Consider the following 12,120-nt stretch of genomic DNA (forward strand, 5'->3'; position numbering starts at 1 on the left):
CCACACAAAGGTCTCATTGGACACCACTTGATTGGCAGGATAAACTCCACCCCTTCACTCTTAATCCTCAAATTGACAGAGCAGTATCAGACAATATTCTGTTGTAGTTCATCAAGCTTTCTCTGGCTACTTTCTGGAAGTATATTAGTAAGTCTTTCTGCCCGTTTTGTCTTAGTTGGTAAGCTCTACTGAAACTGACCCAACATTGGCAACTCTGTTGGTATTTGAAACACAGTGATATTGCTTCTAGGATCATAGCAACACACAAGCCTCTGTAGTACAACAAATGACAGATGGGTGGTGGGCATAATTTTAATGATTTCCAAATAATTGTCTAAGCATAATTAGTTGGTTGCAATAATGTATCTCTTATTCATCCTAACGTGTCTATTACAGCCTATTATAGTCATCTAAAATGAAAAATCACCGATGTGTTCCAATATAGATTAAATTTTTCTTCTTTGGATTAGCAACCTTTTCTAAAAAGGTTAATGGCAATTAAGTAGGCAACACATTGTCCTCAGAATGTGTGTATTATTTTCTCCTTGATTCTCCTCTCGGAATAACTACAACTTTCCAAGGCTAATAAACTAGGTGGTGTTGGAATGACAGTGGGGAATATTGCCCATTGAGTATGTTCCTAAACTTTTATAGTATGCAATCCTTCCCAGTTTAACTACAAGATAAAATTATTTTAGTACTCTAAGAAAGCCTCAAAATTAATATGAAGATAAAGAGCCAATTTTAAGGGATTTGTCTGTTGAGATAATAAGAGTGAAGTTCTCATTGGCTGTAGGAATAATTCTCTGTCAGAGAGAAGTTGAGGTATCCCTTTAAATGCTAGAAACTGACTCACTGTACCCCAGTTCCAGACTGGAAGATTTACATCTCAGAACATATTGTTGTGGATTAGATAATGCCAACAGTTGGACTCTTCCTCTAAACCACTCACCACCCACAATTCTACATGGCCAGGACTATATAGAATTCATGCACATGTTGGAATTTAGATAGATCAAGAAAACAGATAGTGAGGAGATCATGGATTCATTTGTCATACCCTAAACTCAGTCCGCCTCCTGGGGCTTTTCTCTTCTCTTAAAAACTTGAATCAATTTTTCACTTTACTATTAGATACATTTAAATGTATTTGTGAATTAAGAAGATTGTTATTCAATGTCTTACTCTTATTAACATTCATACTTTCAGCTAATATGTTTCTTCATACTTATAAAACAGTGACGATGTACAGTTAAATAAGCATCTTTTAGTTAGTAGAAAGGTGATTTATTGGGAAGGACTCTGAATTTGGAATCCGGTGACTGGCATCTCTGTTCCATCTTTGCTGCTGCCTTGACACATCGGCTATATCATGAGTTACTCTAAGTTTTGTCTTCATCTTTAAAAAGCCAAGTTGAACTTTATGGTCTCTAAAATGTGGAACAAGGGCTATTATTGCTGATGACAGATTGAACTTGGCTCAAAGCAGAGATCACCGGAAAGATATTTACTTGTATTTCATTGACTATGTAAAGGCATTGGACTATATGGACCATAGTAAACTGTGGATAACCTTGATAAAAGAGATGGGTGGTTGGAATTTTGTGGGTTGAACAGTGATCTTGCTTTGATTCACTTTACCATGCTTTCAATACAGAAAACTTCATTGTGCTCATTCAGAGCATGTACGTGGATCAAGACAGGTGTGCACACAGAACTAAAGAATACTGCATGGCTTAAACTCAGGAAAGGAGTGCGTTAGGGTTATATCTTCTTTCCATAGTTCTTCAGTGTGTATGTGGAGCAGATCATCGGAGAAGCTGGATTACATGAAGAAGAATGTGGCAGCAGGTTGGAGGAAGGCTTATTAACATCCTGTGGTATACAGATGAAACAATCTTGCTTGCTGAAAGTGAGGAATCGAAGTATTTGCTGATGCAGATCAAGTATTGTTGCCTTTAATATGTAAGGAAGGCCAAACTCCTCACAAACTCGATCAACAGGTAACTTTGTGATAAATTGAGGATTTTATCTTGCGTGGATCCACGGTTGTTGCGCATCAAAGCACCAGTCAAGAGATCAGAATACATATTGCATCAGGTAAACCTGCAGTGCAAGACTTCTTTAGAAGGTTTTCGAGATTGAAACTGGTTTTTAGAGTAGAAATTCCAGTCTTTTTCCCCTGGTGCTTCTGGTGGTTTCGAACTGATAACTATTTGTTTCACAGCCAAACTCTACAAATACTCTAAGGGTTAAGGGTTAAAAAAAGAGAAAAAAGTGAACTAGTTCCTTGAAAGATTCTTTCTCTGTGTCCTGTTAACTCGACCACATTATAAGCAGTGAGACTGACATAGCCTCCACGGCACTTAATGTTCTGGTCATAATCAAAGAACTCAATAATCAATCTTAATATTTTTTACCAAATTAATACATTATGTGTTTAAGAATGGTTAATTAGGTGCTACATTGTTAACCAGAAAATTAAAAGACTCAAAAGGTTATAGAAATGGGTCGTGGAGATCGCAACTACAGGGAATAGCTTCCACTTCTGGGAATGGAGACACTTGGAGAAAATGTTGGTGTAACTGAGACTTCAAACCATAGACCTGAGAGTCAGACTGAGACGTGGGTGCTAGTTGGTTAGACTGGTGTCTGATGGGATATTAAAAGACAATTTTACAAGTGAGGAGAAACAGTTGAATTTGAATGCTGATCTTAGCAACCTCTACTAAGCTGAAGAAGCATGATTGGCATGATGCTTACAGTAACAGGATGTAGACATGTGCCCACAGAAAATAGAAAGTTTATTTTCCAGCCTTAAAGTCTAAGAAAGAGCTGTTATAAAGTAAAATGTTCTCTATAGAGTTCCAGCCCTATGTTCAAATTGATTACTGATTGAAGAGTTGGTTTTGATATGAGAGACCACCATTCAAAATCCAGCAAAAACATTGTCTTAACACTTTATGCTAGGAGTGTCGTTGTCTTTGATCGAAGTTTCTCTTTTCCTTTGAACACATGTCAGATCACTCAGGGCTTATTAAAGCTGATTGTCCTAATGTCTAAGATCCATTTGAGTGCTTCTAAGAAGTTATTTCCAAGACTAGAAGGCCACCTTTCCCCCCATGTTTCTTTGGTTCCTTTTGGATCAACATGTTTTGATAATGCCTCTTTGAAACTATGGAACCTGTACATGGACCAAGAGGTAGAACAAAGAAGATTCAATGTATTTGAATTATGGTGATGGTAAGAGTATCAAAAGTAGCACGGACTGCCAAAAGAATGAACAAATATGTCTTAGAAGAAGTAGAGTCAGAATGCTCCTTAGAAGCAAAATTCATCTCAAATACTGTGGACATGTTAACAGATGAGACCAGTCCCTGGAAAAAGACGTCGTGTTTGCCAACATGGATTAACAGAGTAGCTGCAATAACAGCCTCAAAGAGAAGAAAATCTGGGAGGATGGCACAGGACTAGGCAGTGTTTCAGTTAGTTGTACATGGGATCACTGTACATCAGAACTGACAGCTAACAAGGGCAGCTAACAACAACCATTTTATGACTTACATAATTGGTTTTACTTTGCCTTTCAGATATACTGGTCATAATTTATCTCTCTCTCTTTTTTCCCCCCAAAATAACAGAAAGCTCCTAGTTGTTGCATGATCTCATTTCCTTTCCTCTTCTGTTTTACTGAGGACAAATTCTTAATGAGCTTTCCATATAGTAGAATTACTAGCTAGTAGACTTTTAAAAAGAATCTGCACTGTACAAGAAAGGTTATGGATAAAAGAAGAAAAAAAAAAAAGAAAGGTTATGGAATTGTCAGTTGTTGGACTTTGGTTTGGATCTCTTGCTTTGAGGGTGTCTGATGAATGGTGTCCCAAGACTATGATGTATTTACTATTTTAATTCCCACTTTACTTGATTATGACATGTATTAATCTAATCTGGTAGGCATGGTTCTGCCTCTGTGAATGAGTGTTATTAAAAGTTTTTAACCTATCACCATCCCCCATTACTTGTAGAAACAGTGTTCAGTCCCTTAAGAGTTTAATTTGTAAAAGTCAACAATTCATGTATTGATGTCTGAAGCTGGTCTATACTTAGATGATTTCACTTTCTCTGCAGTGTTCTGAAGTCTATACTATTGGCTAATTTAATGATGCTATCAAAAGATCTACCTTGTGTCCCAAGGGGGTGGTTTATAATGTTCTCTATCATAAAATGGTAATGACACCACTAAAGTATAAACCTATACAAGCTCAAGACATATAAATGTATTGGAGCAGTACTTAATTCCAGCCCCAATCTAGGAACAATTAGTTCTTATAACACAGCTCTGCTTGATGTGCATTCTCATGAAGAGATCACTGAAGGCAGGGGTGCTATAGTATGGGGAAGAAACAAGATGGTGCCCAGCCATCAGAAAGAATAGCATCTGGAGTCTTAGAGGATTGTCTTCAAACAAGCAGTCATTTAAGTAAGTCACCAACTAGGTCTAGATGGGAGAAGCACACCAGCTTTCATCCAAGGATAGTAAATCATAGAAGCCAAATCCAAAGGAGGGAATGGTATCAGAGTTTAAATTCTGAACATCCAGTTTACAGAAGGCTATAGATAACAATGGAAACCCCAAATCTATTTGCAAGGTCTCCACATGGATTACACTGCCTGTGAATTCCCTCTAACCCTACTCCAGGGATGTGCATAGCCTTGCTATCAGACATGATAAAGTCAATTGTGGCAGATGGAGTTAGGTTATAATGTAACACCTTGTCATTTGATTTCCCTTCTGGTCTATTTAAAAGCTTTTCAGTTTTTAATATTCTCTGCTTTCATTTAAAATGAGTTTTTTCTATGTTTTGCCTAGTCATTGTAAGTTTTTGTTTGTGTGTTGCCTTCCTGTTGTGTTTTGTATGGTTTTCTGTATATGAAACCTAGGATTCGTAGAGCCATCGAGACAGTAATGGGATTGATAATTTTCTAGGAGCATGGTAGGGGAGATGGGGAGCTAATAACAATGAACATGAGAAGAAAATATTATGAAATTGATTGTTATAATGTACCAATATCCTTAATATTATTAAATGATTAAATTGTATGATATGTGGAGTATTTGTTAGTAAAACTGGTTTTTTGGTTTTTCTTTAAAGAAAGAAAACAGAATGAGCCCACAATTCTCAGGAATCATATTTTTTTCCAGACAAGTTTTAAAATAAATAAAATGTTTCTGATAATTTAAATCTGACATCAAACTTCCTACTTCTCAGGATTTGGATTATTATAAATTTGCCTTTAGATTTATTCTAATGGAATTAATAATGATAGCTGCACTCTGCCTTTCTAGAATGATTTCCAATATTTCATCTCTATGCTACTCTGCAAAGCAGGCAGAAAAAAGAAATATTTCAATGTTACAGGTAGAAAATGATCAAATATTATCTAAGGACATGAAGTAGTGTAAATACTAGAACTTAAATTTAGCTTTTCTGAATATCTACTCTTTAAGTATGTGAGGGAATATCAACATTTTATTGCATTATATTTTGCTAGCTTGATCCCTAAGCAATTTGGGAAACAAATTGAAATGGAGGAAAAAAATTCCATCAGACATTTTCATCAAATTCTACTACAAATATCATAAATACTTTCTTACTCTTAACACTAATTGTTCTACTTCCACAAATCTGTCATTGGGGATAATCTAAAGGATAAAAATGACTCATGGGCATTGGGCAGCGTAAGACATGAAACGAAATAAGAATTTATAAATTATCGAGGGTTCATGAGGGAGGGGGAAATGAGCTGATACCAAGGGCTCAAGTAGAAAGAAAATGTTCTGAGAATGATGATATCAGCAAATTTGCAAATGTGCTTGACATGGTATGGATTGTGATAAGAGTTGTATGAACCCCAAATAAAATGATTTTTTTAAAAGAAAAGAAAAATACATAGATATATTTTGCCAAAATAACTTGTAATTTACAACTCTTTATGACTTTGGCAATCAAATAGTCTAGATATTAATGTGACCTGATTCTTTCTAAGTGGACACAATTTATTAATCATATAGCCAGATAACTTAGGTTTTATATTTAAAATATAAATACATAAAGTTTTATTTAGGCAAATCCATAAATCAAGAAAAAAAAGACTCATGTAAAAATATATCCATCACAGAGTTTTTGTAACTAGCATCTGATTACCCTGGTTGAGAGGTCGAATAAAACTACAGTAAATTCACAGGGTACAATTATGTAGAACTAAAGTAATAAAGTCCATTATAAATTCCTATTACTATGAGTAGTTGTTATTCCATAAATGCTAACAATTGTAAGATTATATTTTATAAGAACAAATATCTTATATTCAACTAGTATATCGTTTCATTTGTATGCATTTCAATAGTTTTGATTATTGCTTTCTGAAAATAGATTACTAGATTAAGTTGTATCTTGTAATCAGTATCATTTCATACTCAAGAAACATATTTTATAAAACGAATAGGAAGAACTTTGGTACAAAACCCAGAAACACATTAAAAGTTATTTTTAAAAGTGAGTTCAAACAAACAAAAATCAACCCACTGCCATGACGTGCCTTCTGAGTCCGCAGATTAGACCGGCTCGTGAGTGCTCCCGTGGTTGGAAACCCTCCTGGAAGCAGAGTGCCTCATCTTTCTTCAGAGGAAGAAGTGGGGTTTGAACCTATGAATTTGCAGTTAGCTGCCCAACCCTTAACACACTTGGCACCGAGAGCATACCAATAGACAGTAGGTATAAAATCCACAAGCAACACCCACCGCATTGCATCAGTTCTGATTCAGGCTAGCGTAGAACTGCCCGCGTGGGAACAGCTGACACGTGGTTAGCAGCCCACCCCAGGCCTCTTTATAAACATCGACATATACATCTAGATTCTACGGACTCTTGTTTCCCAAAGAAGCCGGACAATGTCGTCGAAATTGCCGAGACCCAGGATAGAAGATTGCGATCTATGTTTCACGCGAGCTGTGTCTCGAAGAGTGGCGGGGTAGACCAAACCCAGACGCACCACAGTTTACAGGAGAACCCAAAGATCCAGAGGAAAAGCCCTTCGCTGGAACAGCTGTAGAGTTGTGCAGGACCAGCCCGGAACAATGTGCAGCAAGGTGGACCTCCCTGGGATTCCGGAACTGAATTCGAGTCACGAATCCAGCCCTTCAGGAGAAAATAGTGTTTGGCCTGGAACACAGACCAACAGTAGTCAGTCAGGGTGGTAGTTAACGGAATTTGTCATTGAGCGGGGTCATGGAAGGGGAAGTACAGCACCAGAAGCGATTTATCAATGTTGAACTTTCCTATTCTATTGTGCATCCTGATTATATTTCTTGGGGGAAAGGCAGACTTACTGTATTCTTCTATGCATCAAAACAAGAAAGCAAACATTTAGGAGGCAGAGATAAAGTGGGACTCATGAGTGTTAATATTTCCTTCACTGGAAAAACAAAACCCAGCCCAGCAAGGGAAGCCCCAGTGCGTACAGTTAAGTCTCCTTCCCAGCCTGCAACATCTCTAGGTCAGGTACTAAGCTGGCATTCAGTGTGGTAGCACAGACCAGGGCTTTCTATTCTATTGGTTCACAAGGACTTTCAAAATGTCAATCTTTTCTAGGGCATCCTGCCACTAAAAATAAATGCATTCAGGAACAACAGTGTCATTAGGAGATTAAAAGGAAAAAAACCATACTTTTTAGCAGGAGAGAATTTGTTTAAAATTTTTTAACAAATTCCTGCTTTTAAAAAGTATTTTTCCATAATTCTCATTTCTTGGCATTTTTTTTCAATCCCTAGCCTTTTTTATCTGCTAAATTTCATACAACCTAAATCATATTCTATTCAAAATTTCAACTTCACTATTATTTAATATAAGGTAGATCAAACTCTTTGATAAAATTTGGGACAATTAAAAAATTTCCTTTCCTGAATATCATATTCCAAGTTTTAGGGTATGTGTGTATGAAACTGAATTCACCAATACCGGGGTTGTTTCTATCACAAAGTTCTAACTCTTTCTTAGAACGAAGGGCATGTTACACAATTGACGTATGTATATGTATGGATTGTGATAAGAGTTGTATGAGCCCCTAATAAAATGTTTAAAATAAATAAATAAACTAACTAAATCACTAACTAAATCAGTCCAAAAAAAAGAAGGAAGGGCATGATGTTTTTGTTTGATAGAAGAAATAAAAACTGCATTAAGTTTAAAACCTTACCTCAAGTCTGAAATTGAAATAAAATCTGAAATTGAAATCAAAGAAAGTTATTTGTAGAAACCTTCAGTCTTTGAAATTGTTAAACCAAATTAACTGGACTATTTTAAAAGGAAGAATGCAAGATCAAAGCTATGACTACAACTGAAACCAACATCTCACCTCATATAAAAGAGGCTCTTGAGTTATTATATTCCCAGAGTCTGAACCTGAATTGAGGGTGAGTGTGTGTGGGAGAACTACATGAAGCCAGATTTTTTTTGGGCGGGGGGGAGTAGATAGGGAATGAAGTTATAATTTTGCATATTTTATGGAAATCTAAAGAAAGTAGTTTATAGCTTTTGTAGAATACGTATCACCAAAAATTACATTCTCAGGTACAAAGCGTACCAGGTTTCTCCAAATTCAAAGCATGTGTTGTCTAGTGTATAAAAGCAGAAAGGCATTTTTGGTCTTTGTAATCAAGCATTATACAAGGGATTCTAACTTCTAGATCAATCACTTAAAAATAAGTGAAAACTGTACTTAACAACAGAAAATGCATGATAGTGGGTATAATTTTGACTAATTAAAGTTTAGGTCTGTTATGGTAAAGAAAGGAAGCCCCAGCCTTTGATAAAGGCATATTTGGTGTATAGATTGCTCAGAATGTTAAATGTATAGGATTGTCATGCAATTTTCAGCTTATCTCTCAGCAAGCAAAGAAGTCCTTTAGAAACAACCAATCTGATGGGTGCAACAAATCAGAGAATAACTTAGCTCTAATGTCACCTTCACTGGCTCAGAATCCACACAATGCTCCCTGGGCCTGCATTTAATCAGCTAATGTGTTCCATGAATTTTTAATTCAGTATATTTAATTTGATATTTAGTATATTTGTCCTGCTTATTTTGATTAACTGTAATAAGAAGTGATGATATACATCATTGTGTGTTTAACAAGTGAGAAGATATCAAGGAAAAAGAGTTCTTATCTGTCTGGAGTTCTTCTAAAGGTAATAGTTTTATTATTCTTTTTATAGCATCAGAAATATATTCCTTTCACTTCATCAAGTACTGCCAGCAGGTCTTCTCATTACAGATGTGTGTCTCTTTCACTGAGAGTCCAGATTTACCAATGTGATTGCCCTGCCAAGAAGTGGCCTTCCTTACCACCTGTATGGCTGGGATTCCAGAAATGGTGGAGTCCACACCTGGCTGGCTTTGAGATGCCATTAGAACAATTGGAGAGCAGTGCTTATTCCTTAATACATTTCTTACACATAACTCAATGAGATTTGCTTTTAAATATAGCTTCTCTGAAAAGGTTAGCTTTATTTTGGCCTTGGCATCGACCTGATGGTAGTGAATTTGGTTTTGGTTTCAGTGGAATTCAGATGGAAAAAATAGACATTTTTATTGAACCTATGAAAATAACCACTTCGTCATAAAATTAATTTTGAAAATATTTTACTATTTTTATTATTAGTTTTGAAGGTGCTTCTACTGTCTCCAGCTTTACCATATTTAAGTTCTTCTCATGTTTATTACATCGCAAACTATTTTAAGATTGCCCACAGGATATTTTTCTTATATCCTGAGAGTTTAGTTTGGGTGAGACATCATTCAAAATGACTTTCATTTACATTTTTACAACTGTGGACTATTAAACTGAGAGTTAGAAATAAGACCATGGAGAAGGAAATGTGCTTTATGATGTTTAGATTAGGAAATGTAAAATTTCCCTTGTATAAGTAACACTAATTCCTATAGAGTTAGTTCATTACAGCCTGGGTGGGGCAGGGCAATCTGTGCTCCTGGAGTTACTATCTTTCTTTCTTTTTTTTTTTTTTTTTTAACAATTTATTGGGGCTGATACAATTCTTTTCACAGTTCATACATATACATACATCAATTGTATAAAGCACATCTGTACAGTCTTTGCCCTAATCATTTTTTTCTCTTTTCTTCTTTTACATTTTATTAGGGACTCAAACAACTCTTACCACAATCCATACATATACATACATCAATTGTATAAAGCACATCCATACATTCCCTGCCCCAATCATTCTCAAGGCATTTGCTCTCCACTTAAGCCCCTTGAATCAGGTCCTCTTTTTTTCCCCCCCTCCCTCCCCATTCCCCCCTCCCTCATATGCCCTTGGTAATTTATACATCGTTATTTTGTCATATCTTGCCCTATCTGGAGTCTCCCTCCCCCCCTTCTCTGCTGTCCCTCTCCCAGGGAAGAGGTCACATGTGGATCCTTGTAATCAGTTCCCCCTTTCCAACCCACTCACCCTCCACTCTCCCAGCATCGTCCCTCACACCCTTGGTCCTGAAGGTATCATCCACCCTGGATTCCCTGTGCCTCCAGCCCTCATATGTACCAGTGTACAGCCACTGCCCTATCCAGCCCTGCAAGGTAGAATTCGGATCATGGTAGTTGGGGGGAGGAAGCATCCAGGATCTGGGGGAAAGCTGTGTTCTTCATCGGTACTACCTCACACCCTAATTAACCCATCTCCTCTCCTAAACCACTCTATGAGGAGAACTCTATTGGCCAACACTTGGGCCTTGGGTCTCCACTCTGCACTTCTCCCTTCATTTAATATGATATATATATATACATATATACACATACATATATACATATACACATATATACACATACATACACACACTTATATCTTTTTTTTTTTGCATGATGCCTTATACCTGGTCCCTTGGGCACCTCGTGATCGCACTGGCCGGTGTGCTTCTTCCATGTGGGCTTATTTGCTTCTGAGCTAGATGGCCGCTTGTTCACCTTCAAGCCTTTAAGACCCCAGACACTATCTCTTTTGATAGCCGGGCACCATCAGCTTTCTTCACCACATTTGCTTATGCACCCATTTGTCTTCAGCGATCCTATCATGGAGGTGTGCAGTCAATGATATGATTTTTTGTTCTTTGATGCCTGGTAACTGATCCCTTTGGGACCACTCGATCACACAGGCTGGTGTGTTCTTCCATGTGGACTTTGTTGCTTCTGAGCTAGATGGCCGCTTGTTTATCTTCAAGCCTTTAAGACCCCAGTCACTATCTCTTTTGATAGCCGGGCACCATCAGCTTTCTTCACCACATTTACTTGTTCACCCACTTTGGCTCCAGCCGTTGTGTCGGGGTTACTATCTTTCTTGAACAAAAAGTATCCTGAATATTCAGATCCTGTCTATTTCATTCCTGTTCAGAGCAGTGATGTTAGCTGAAATCAGAAGACTTCATCCCGTTATTGGAAAAGTCAGTATCAATAAGAGTTATTGGAGATTGGTCATTACATTAAAAACTAAAGGCTGGAAAATGATTACAGTCTTGATAGCATTGTGCCATATAGTTTAAAATAAATATAGCAGACAGTAACAAATACAAAAATGTTTCACATTCTAAAGGCACAAGAAGTTAGCAGGCTTATAATTGAAGACTATCTCAAAGATAAGATCAACCTAATCATCCTGATAATCTCCCTGGAAAGCAGAGGTTTCCAGCACTGGGACTTTCTCCTCATCCTATAAACACACAACACACTAGTAGAAGAAGCACACCTAAGAGAAAGCTAAAACAGGTATGCACGAAGAAGAAATAAACCAGAAATCGGGTGAGATAGAACAAAGACTCTGTCTCCATACATTGAGACTCACTTTGGAGGCCAGGAGAAGTAAGGCTGGGCCCCAGTTGACCAAGAGGAATATTCATTGAATAATTCATTTTGGACATGTGTCTTCAGGGAAATTTTCATAAGTCTTTAGGACGCTGCAAACTAATAGATTAAACTATAAAATTAACTGAATGGAAAATGGGCAAGGGAACCAATATACAATTTAGATAAATAAGTGAAGGTTTTCT

This window comes from Tenrec ecaudatus, chromosome 8 (assembly GCF_050624435.1).
Source record: "Tenrec ecaudatus isolate mTenEca1 chromosome 8, mTenEca1.hap1, whole genome shotgun sequence".
In the NCBI taxonomy this organism is placed as follows: domain Eukaryota; kingdom Metazoa; phylum Chordata; class Mammalia; order Afrosoricida; family Tenrecidae; genus Tenrec; species Tenrec ecaudatus.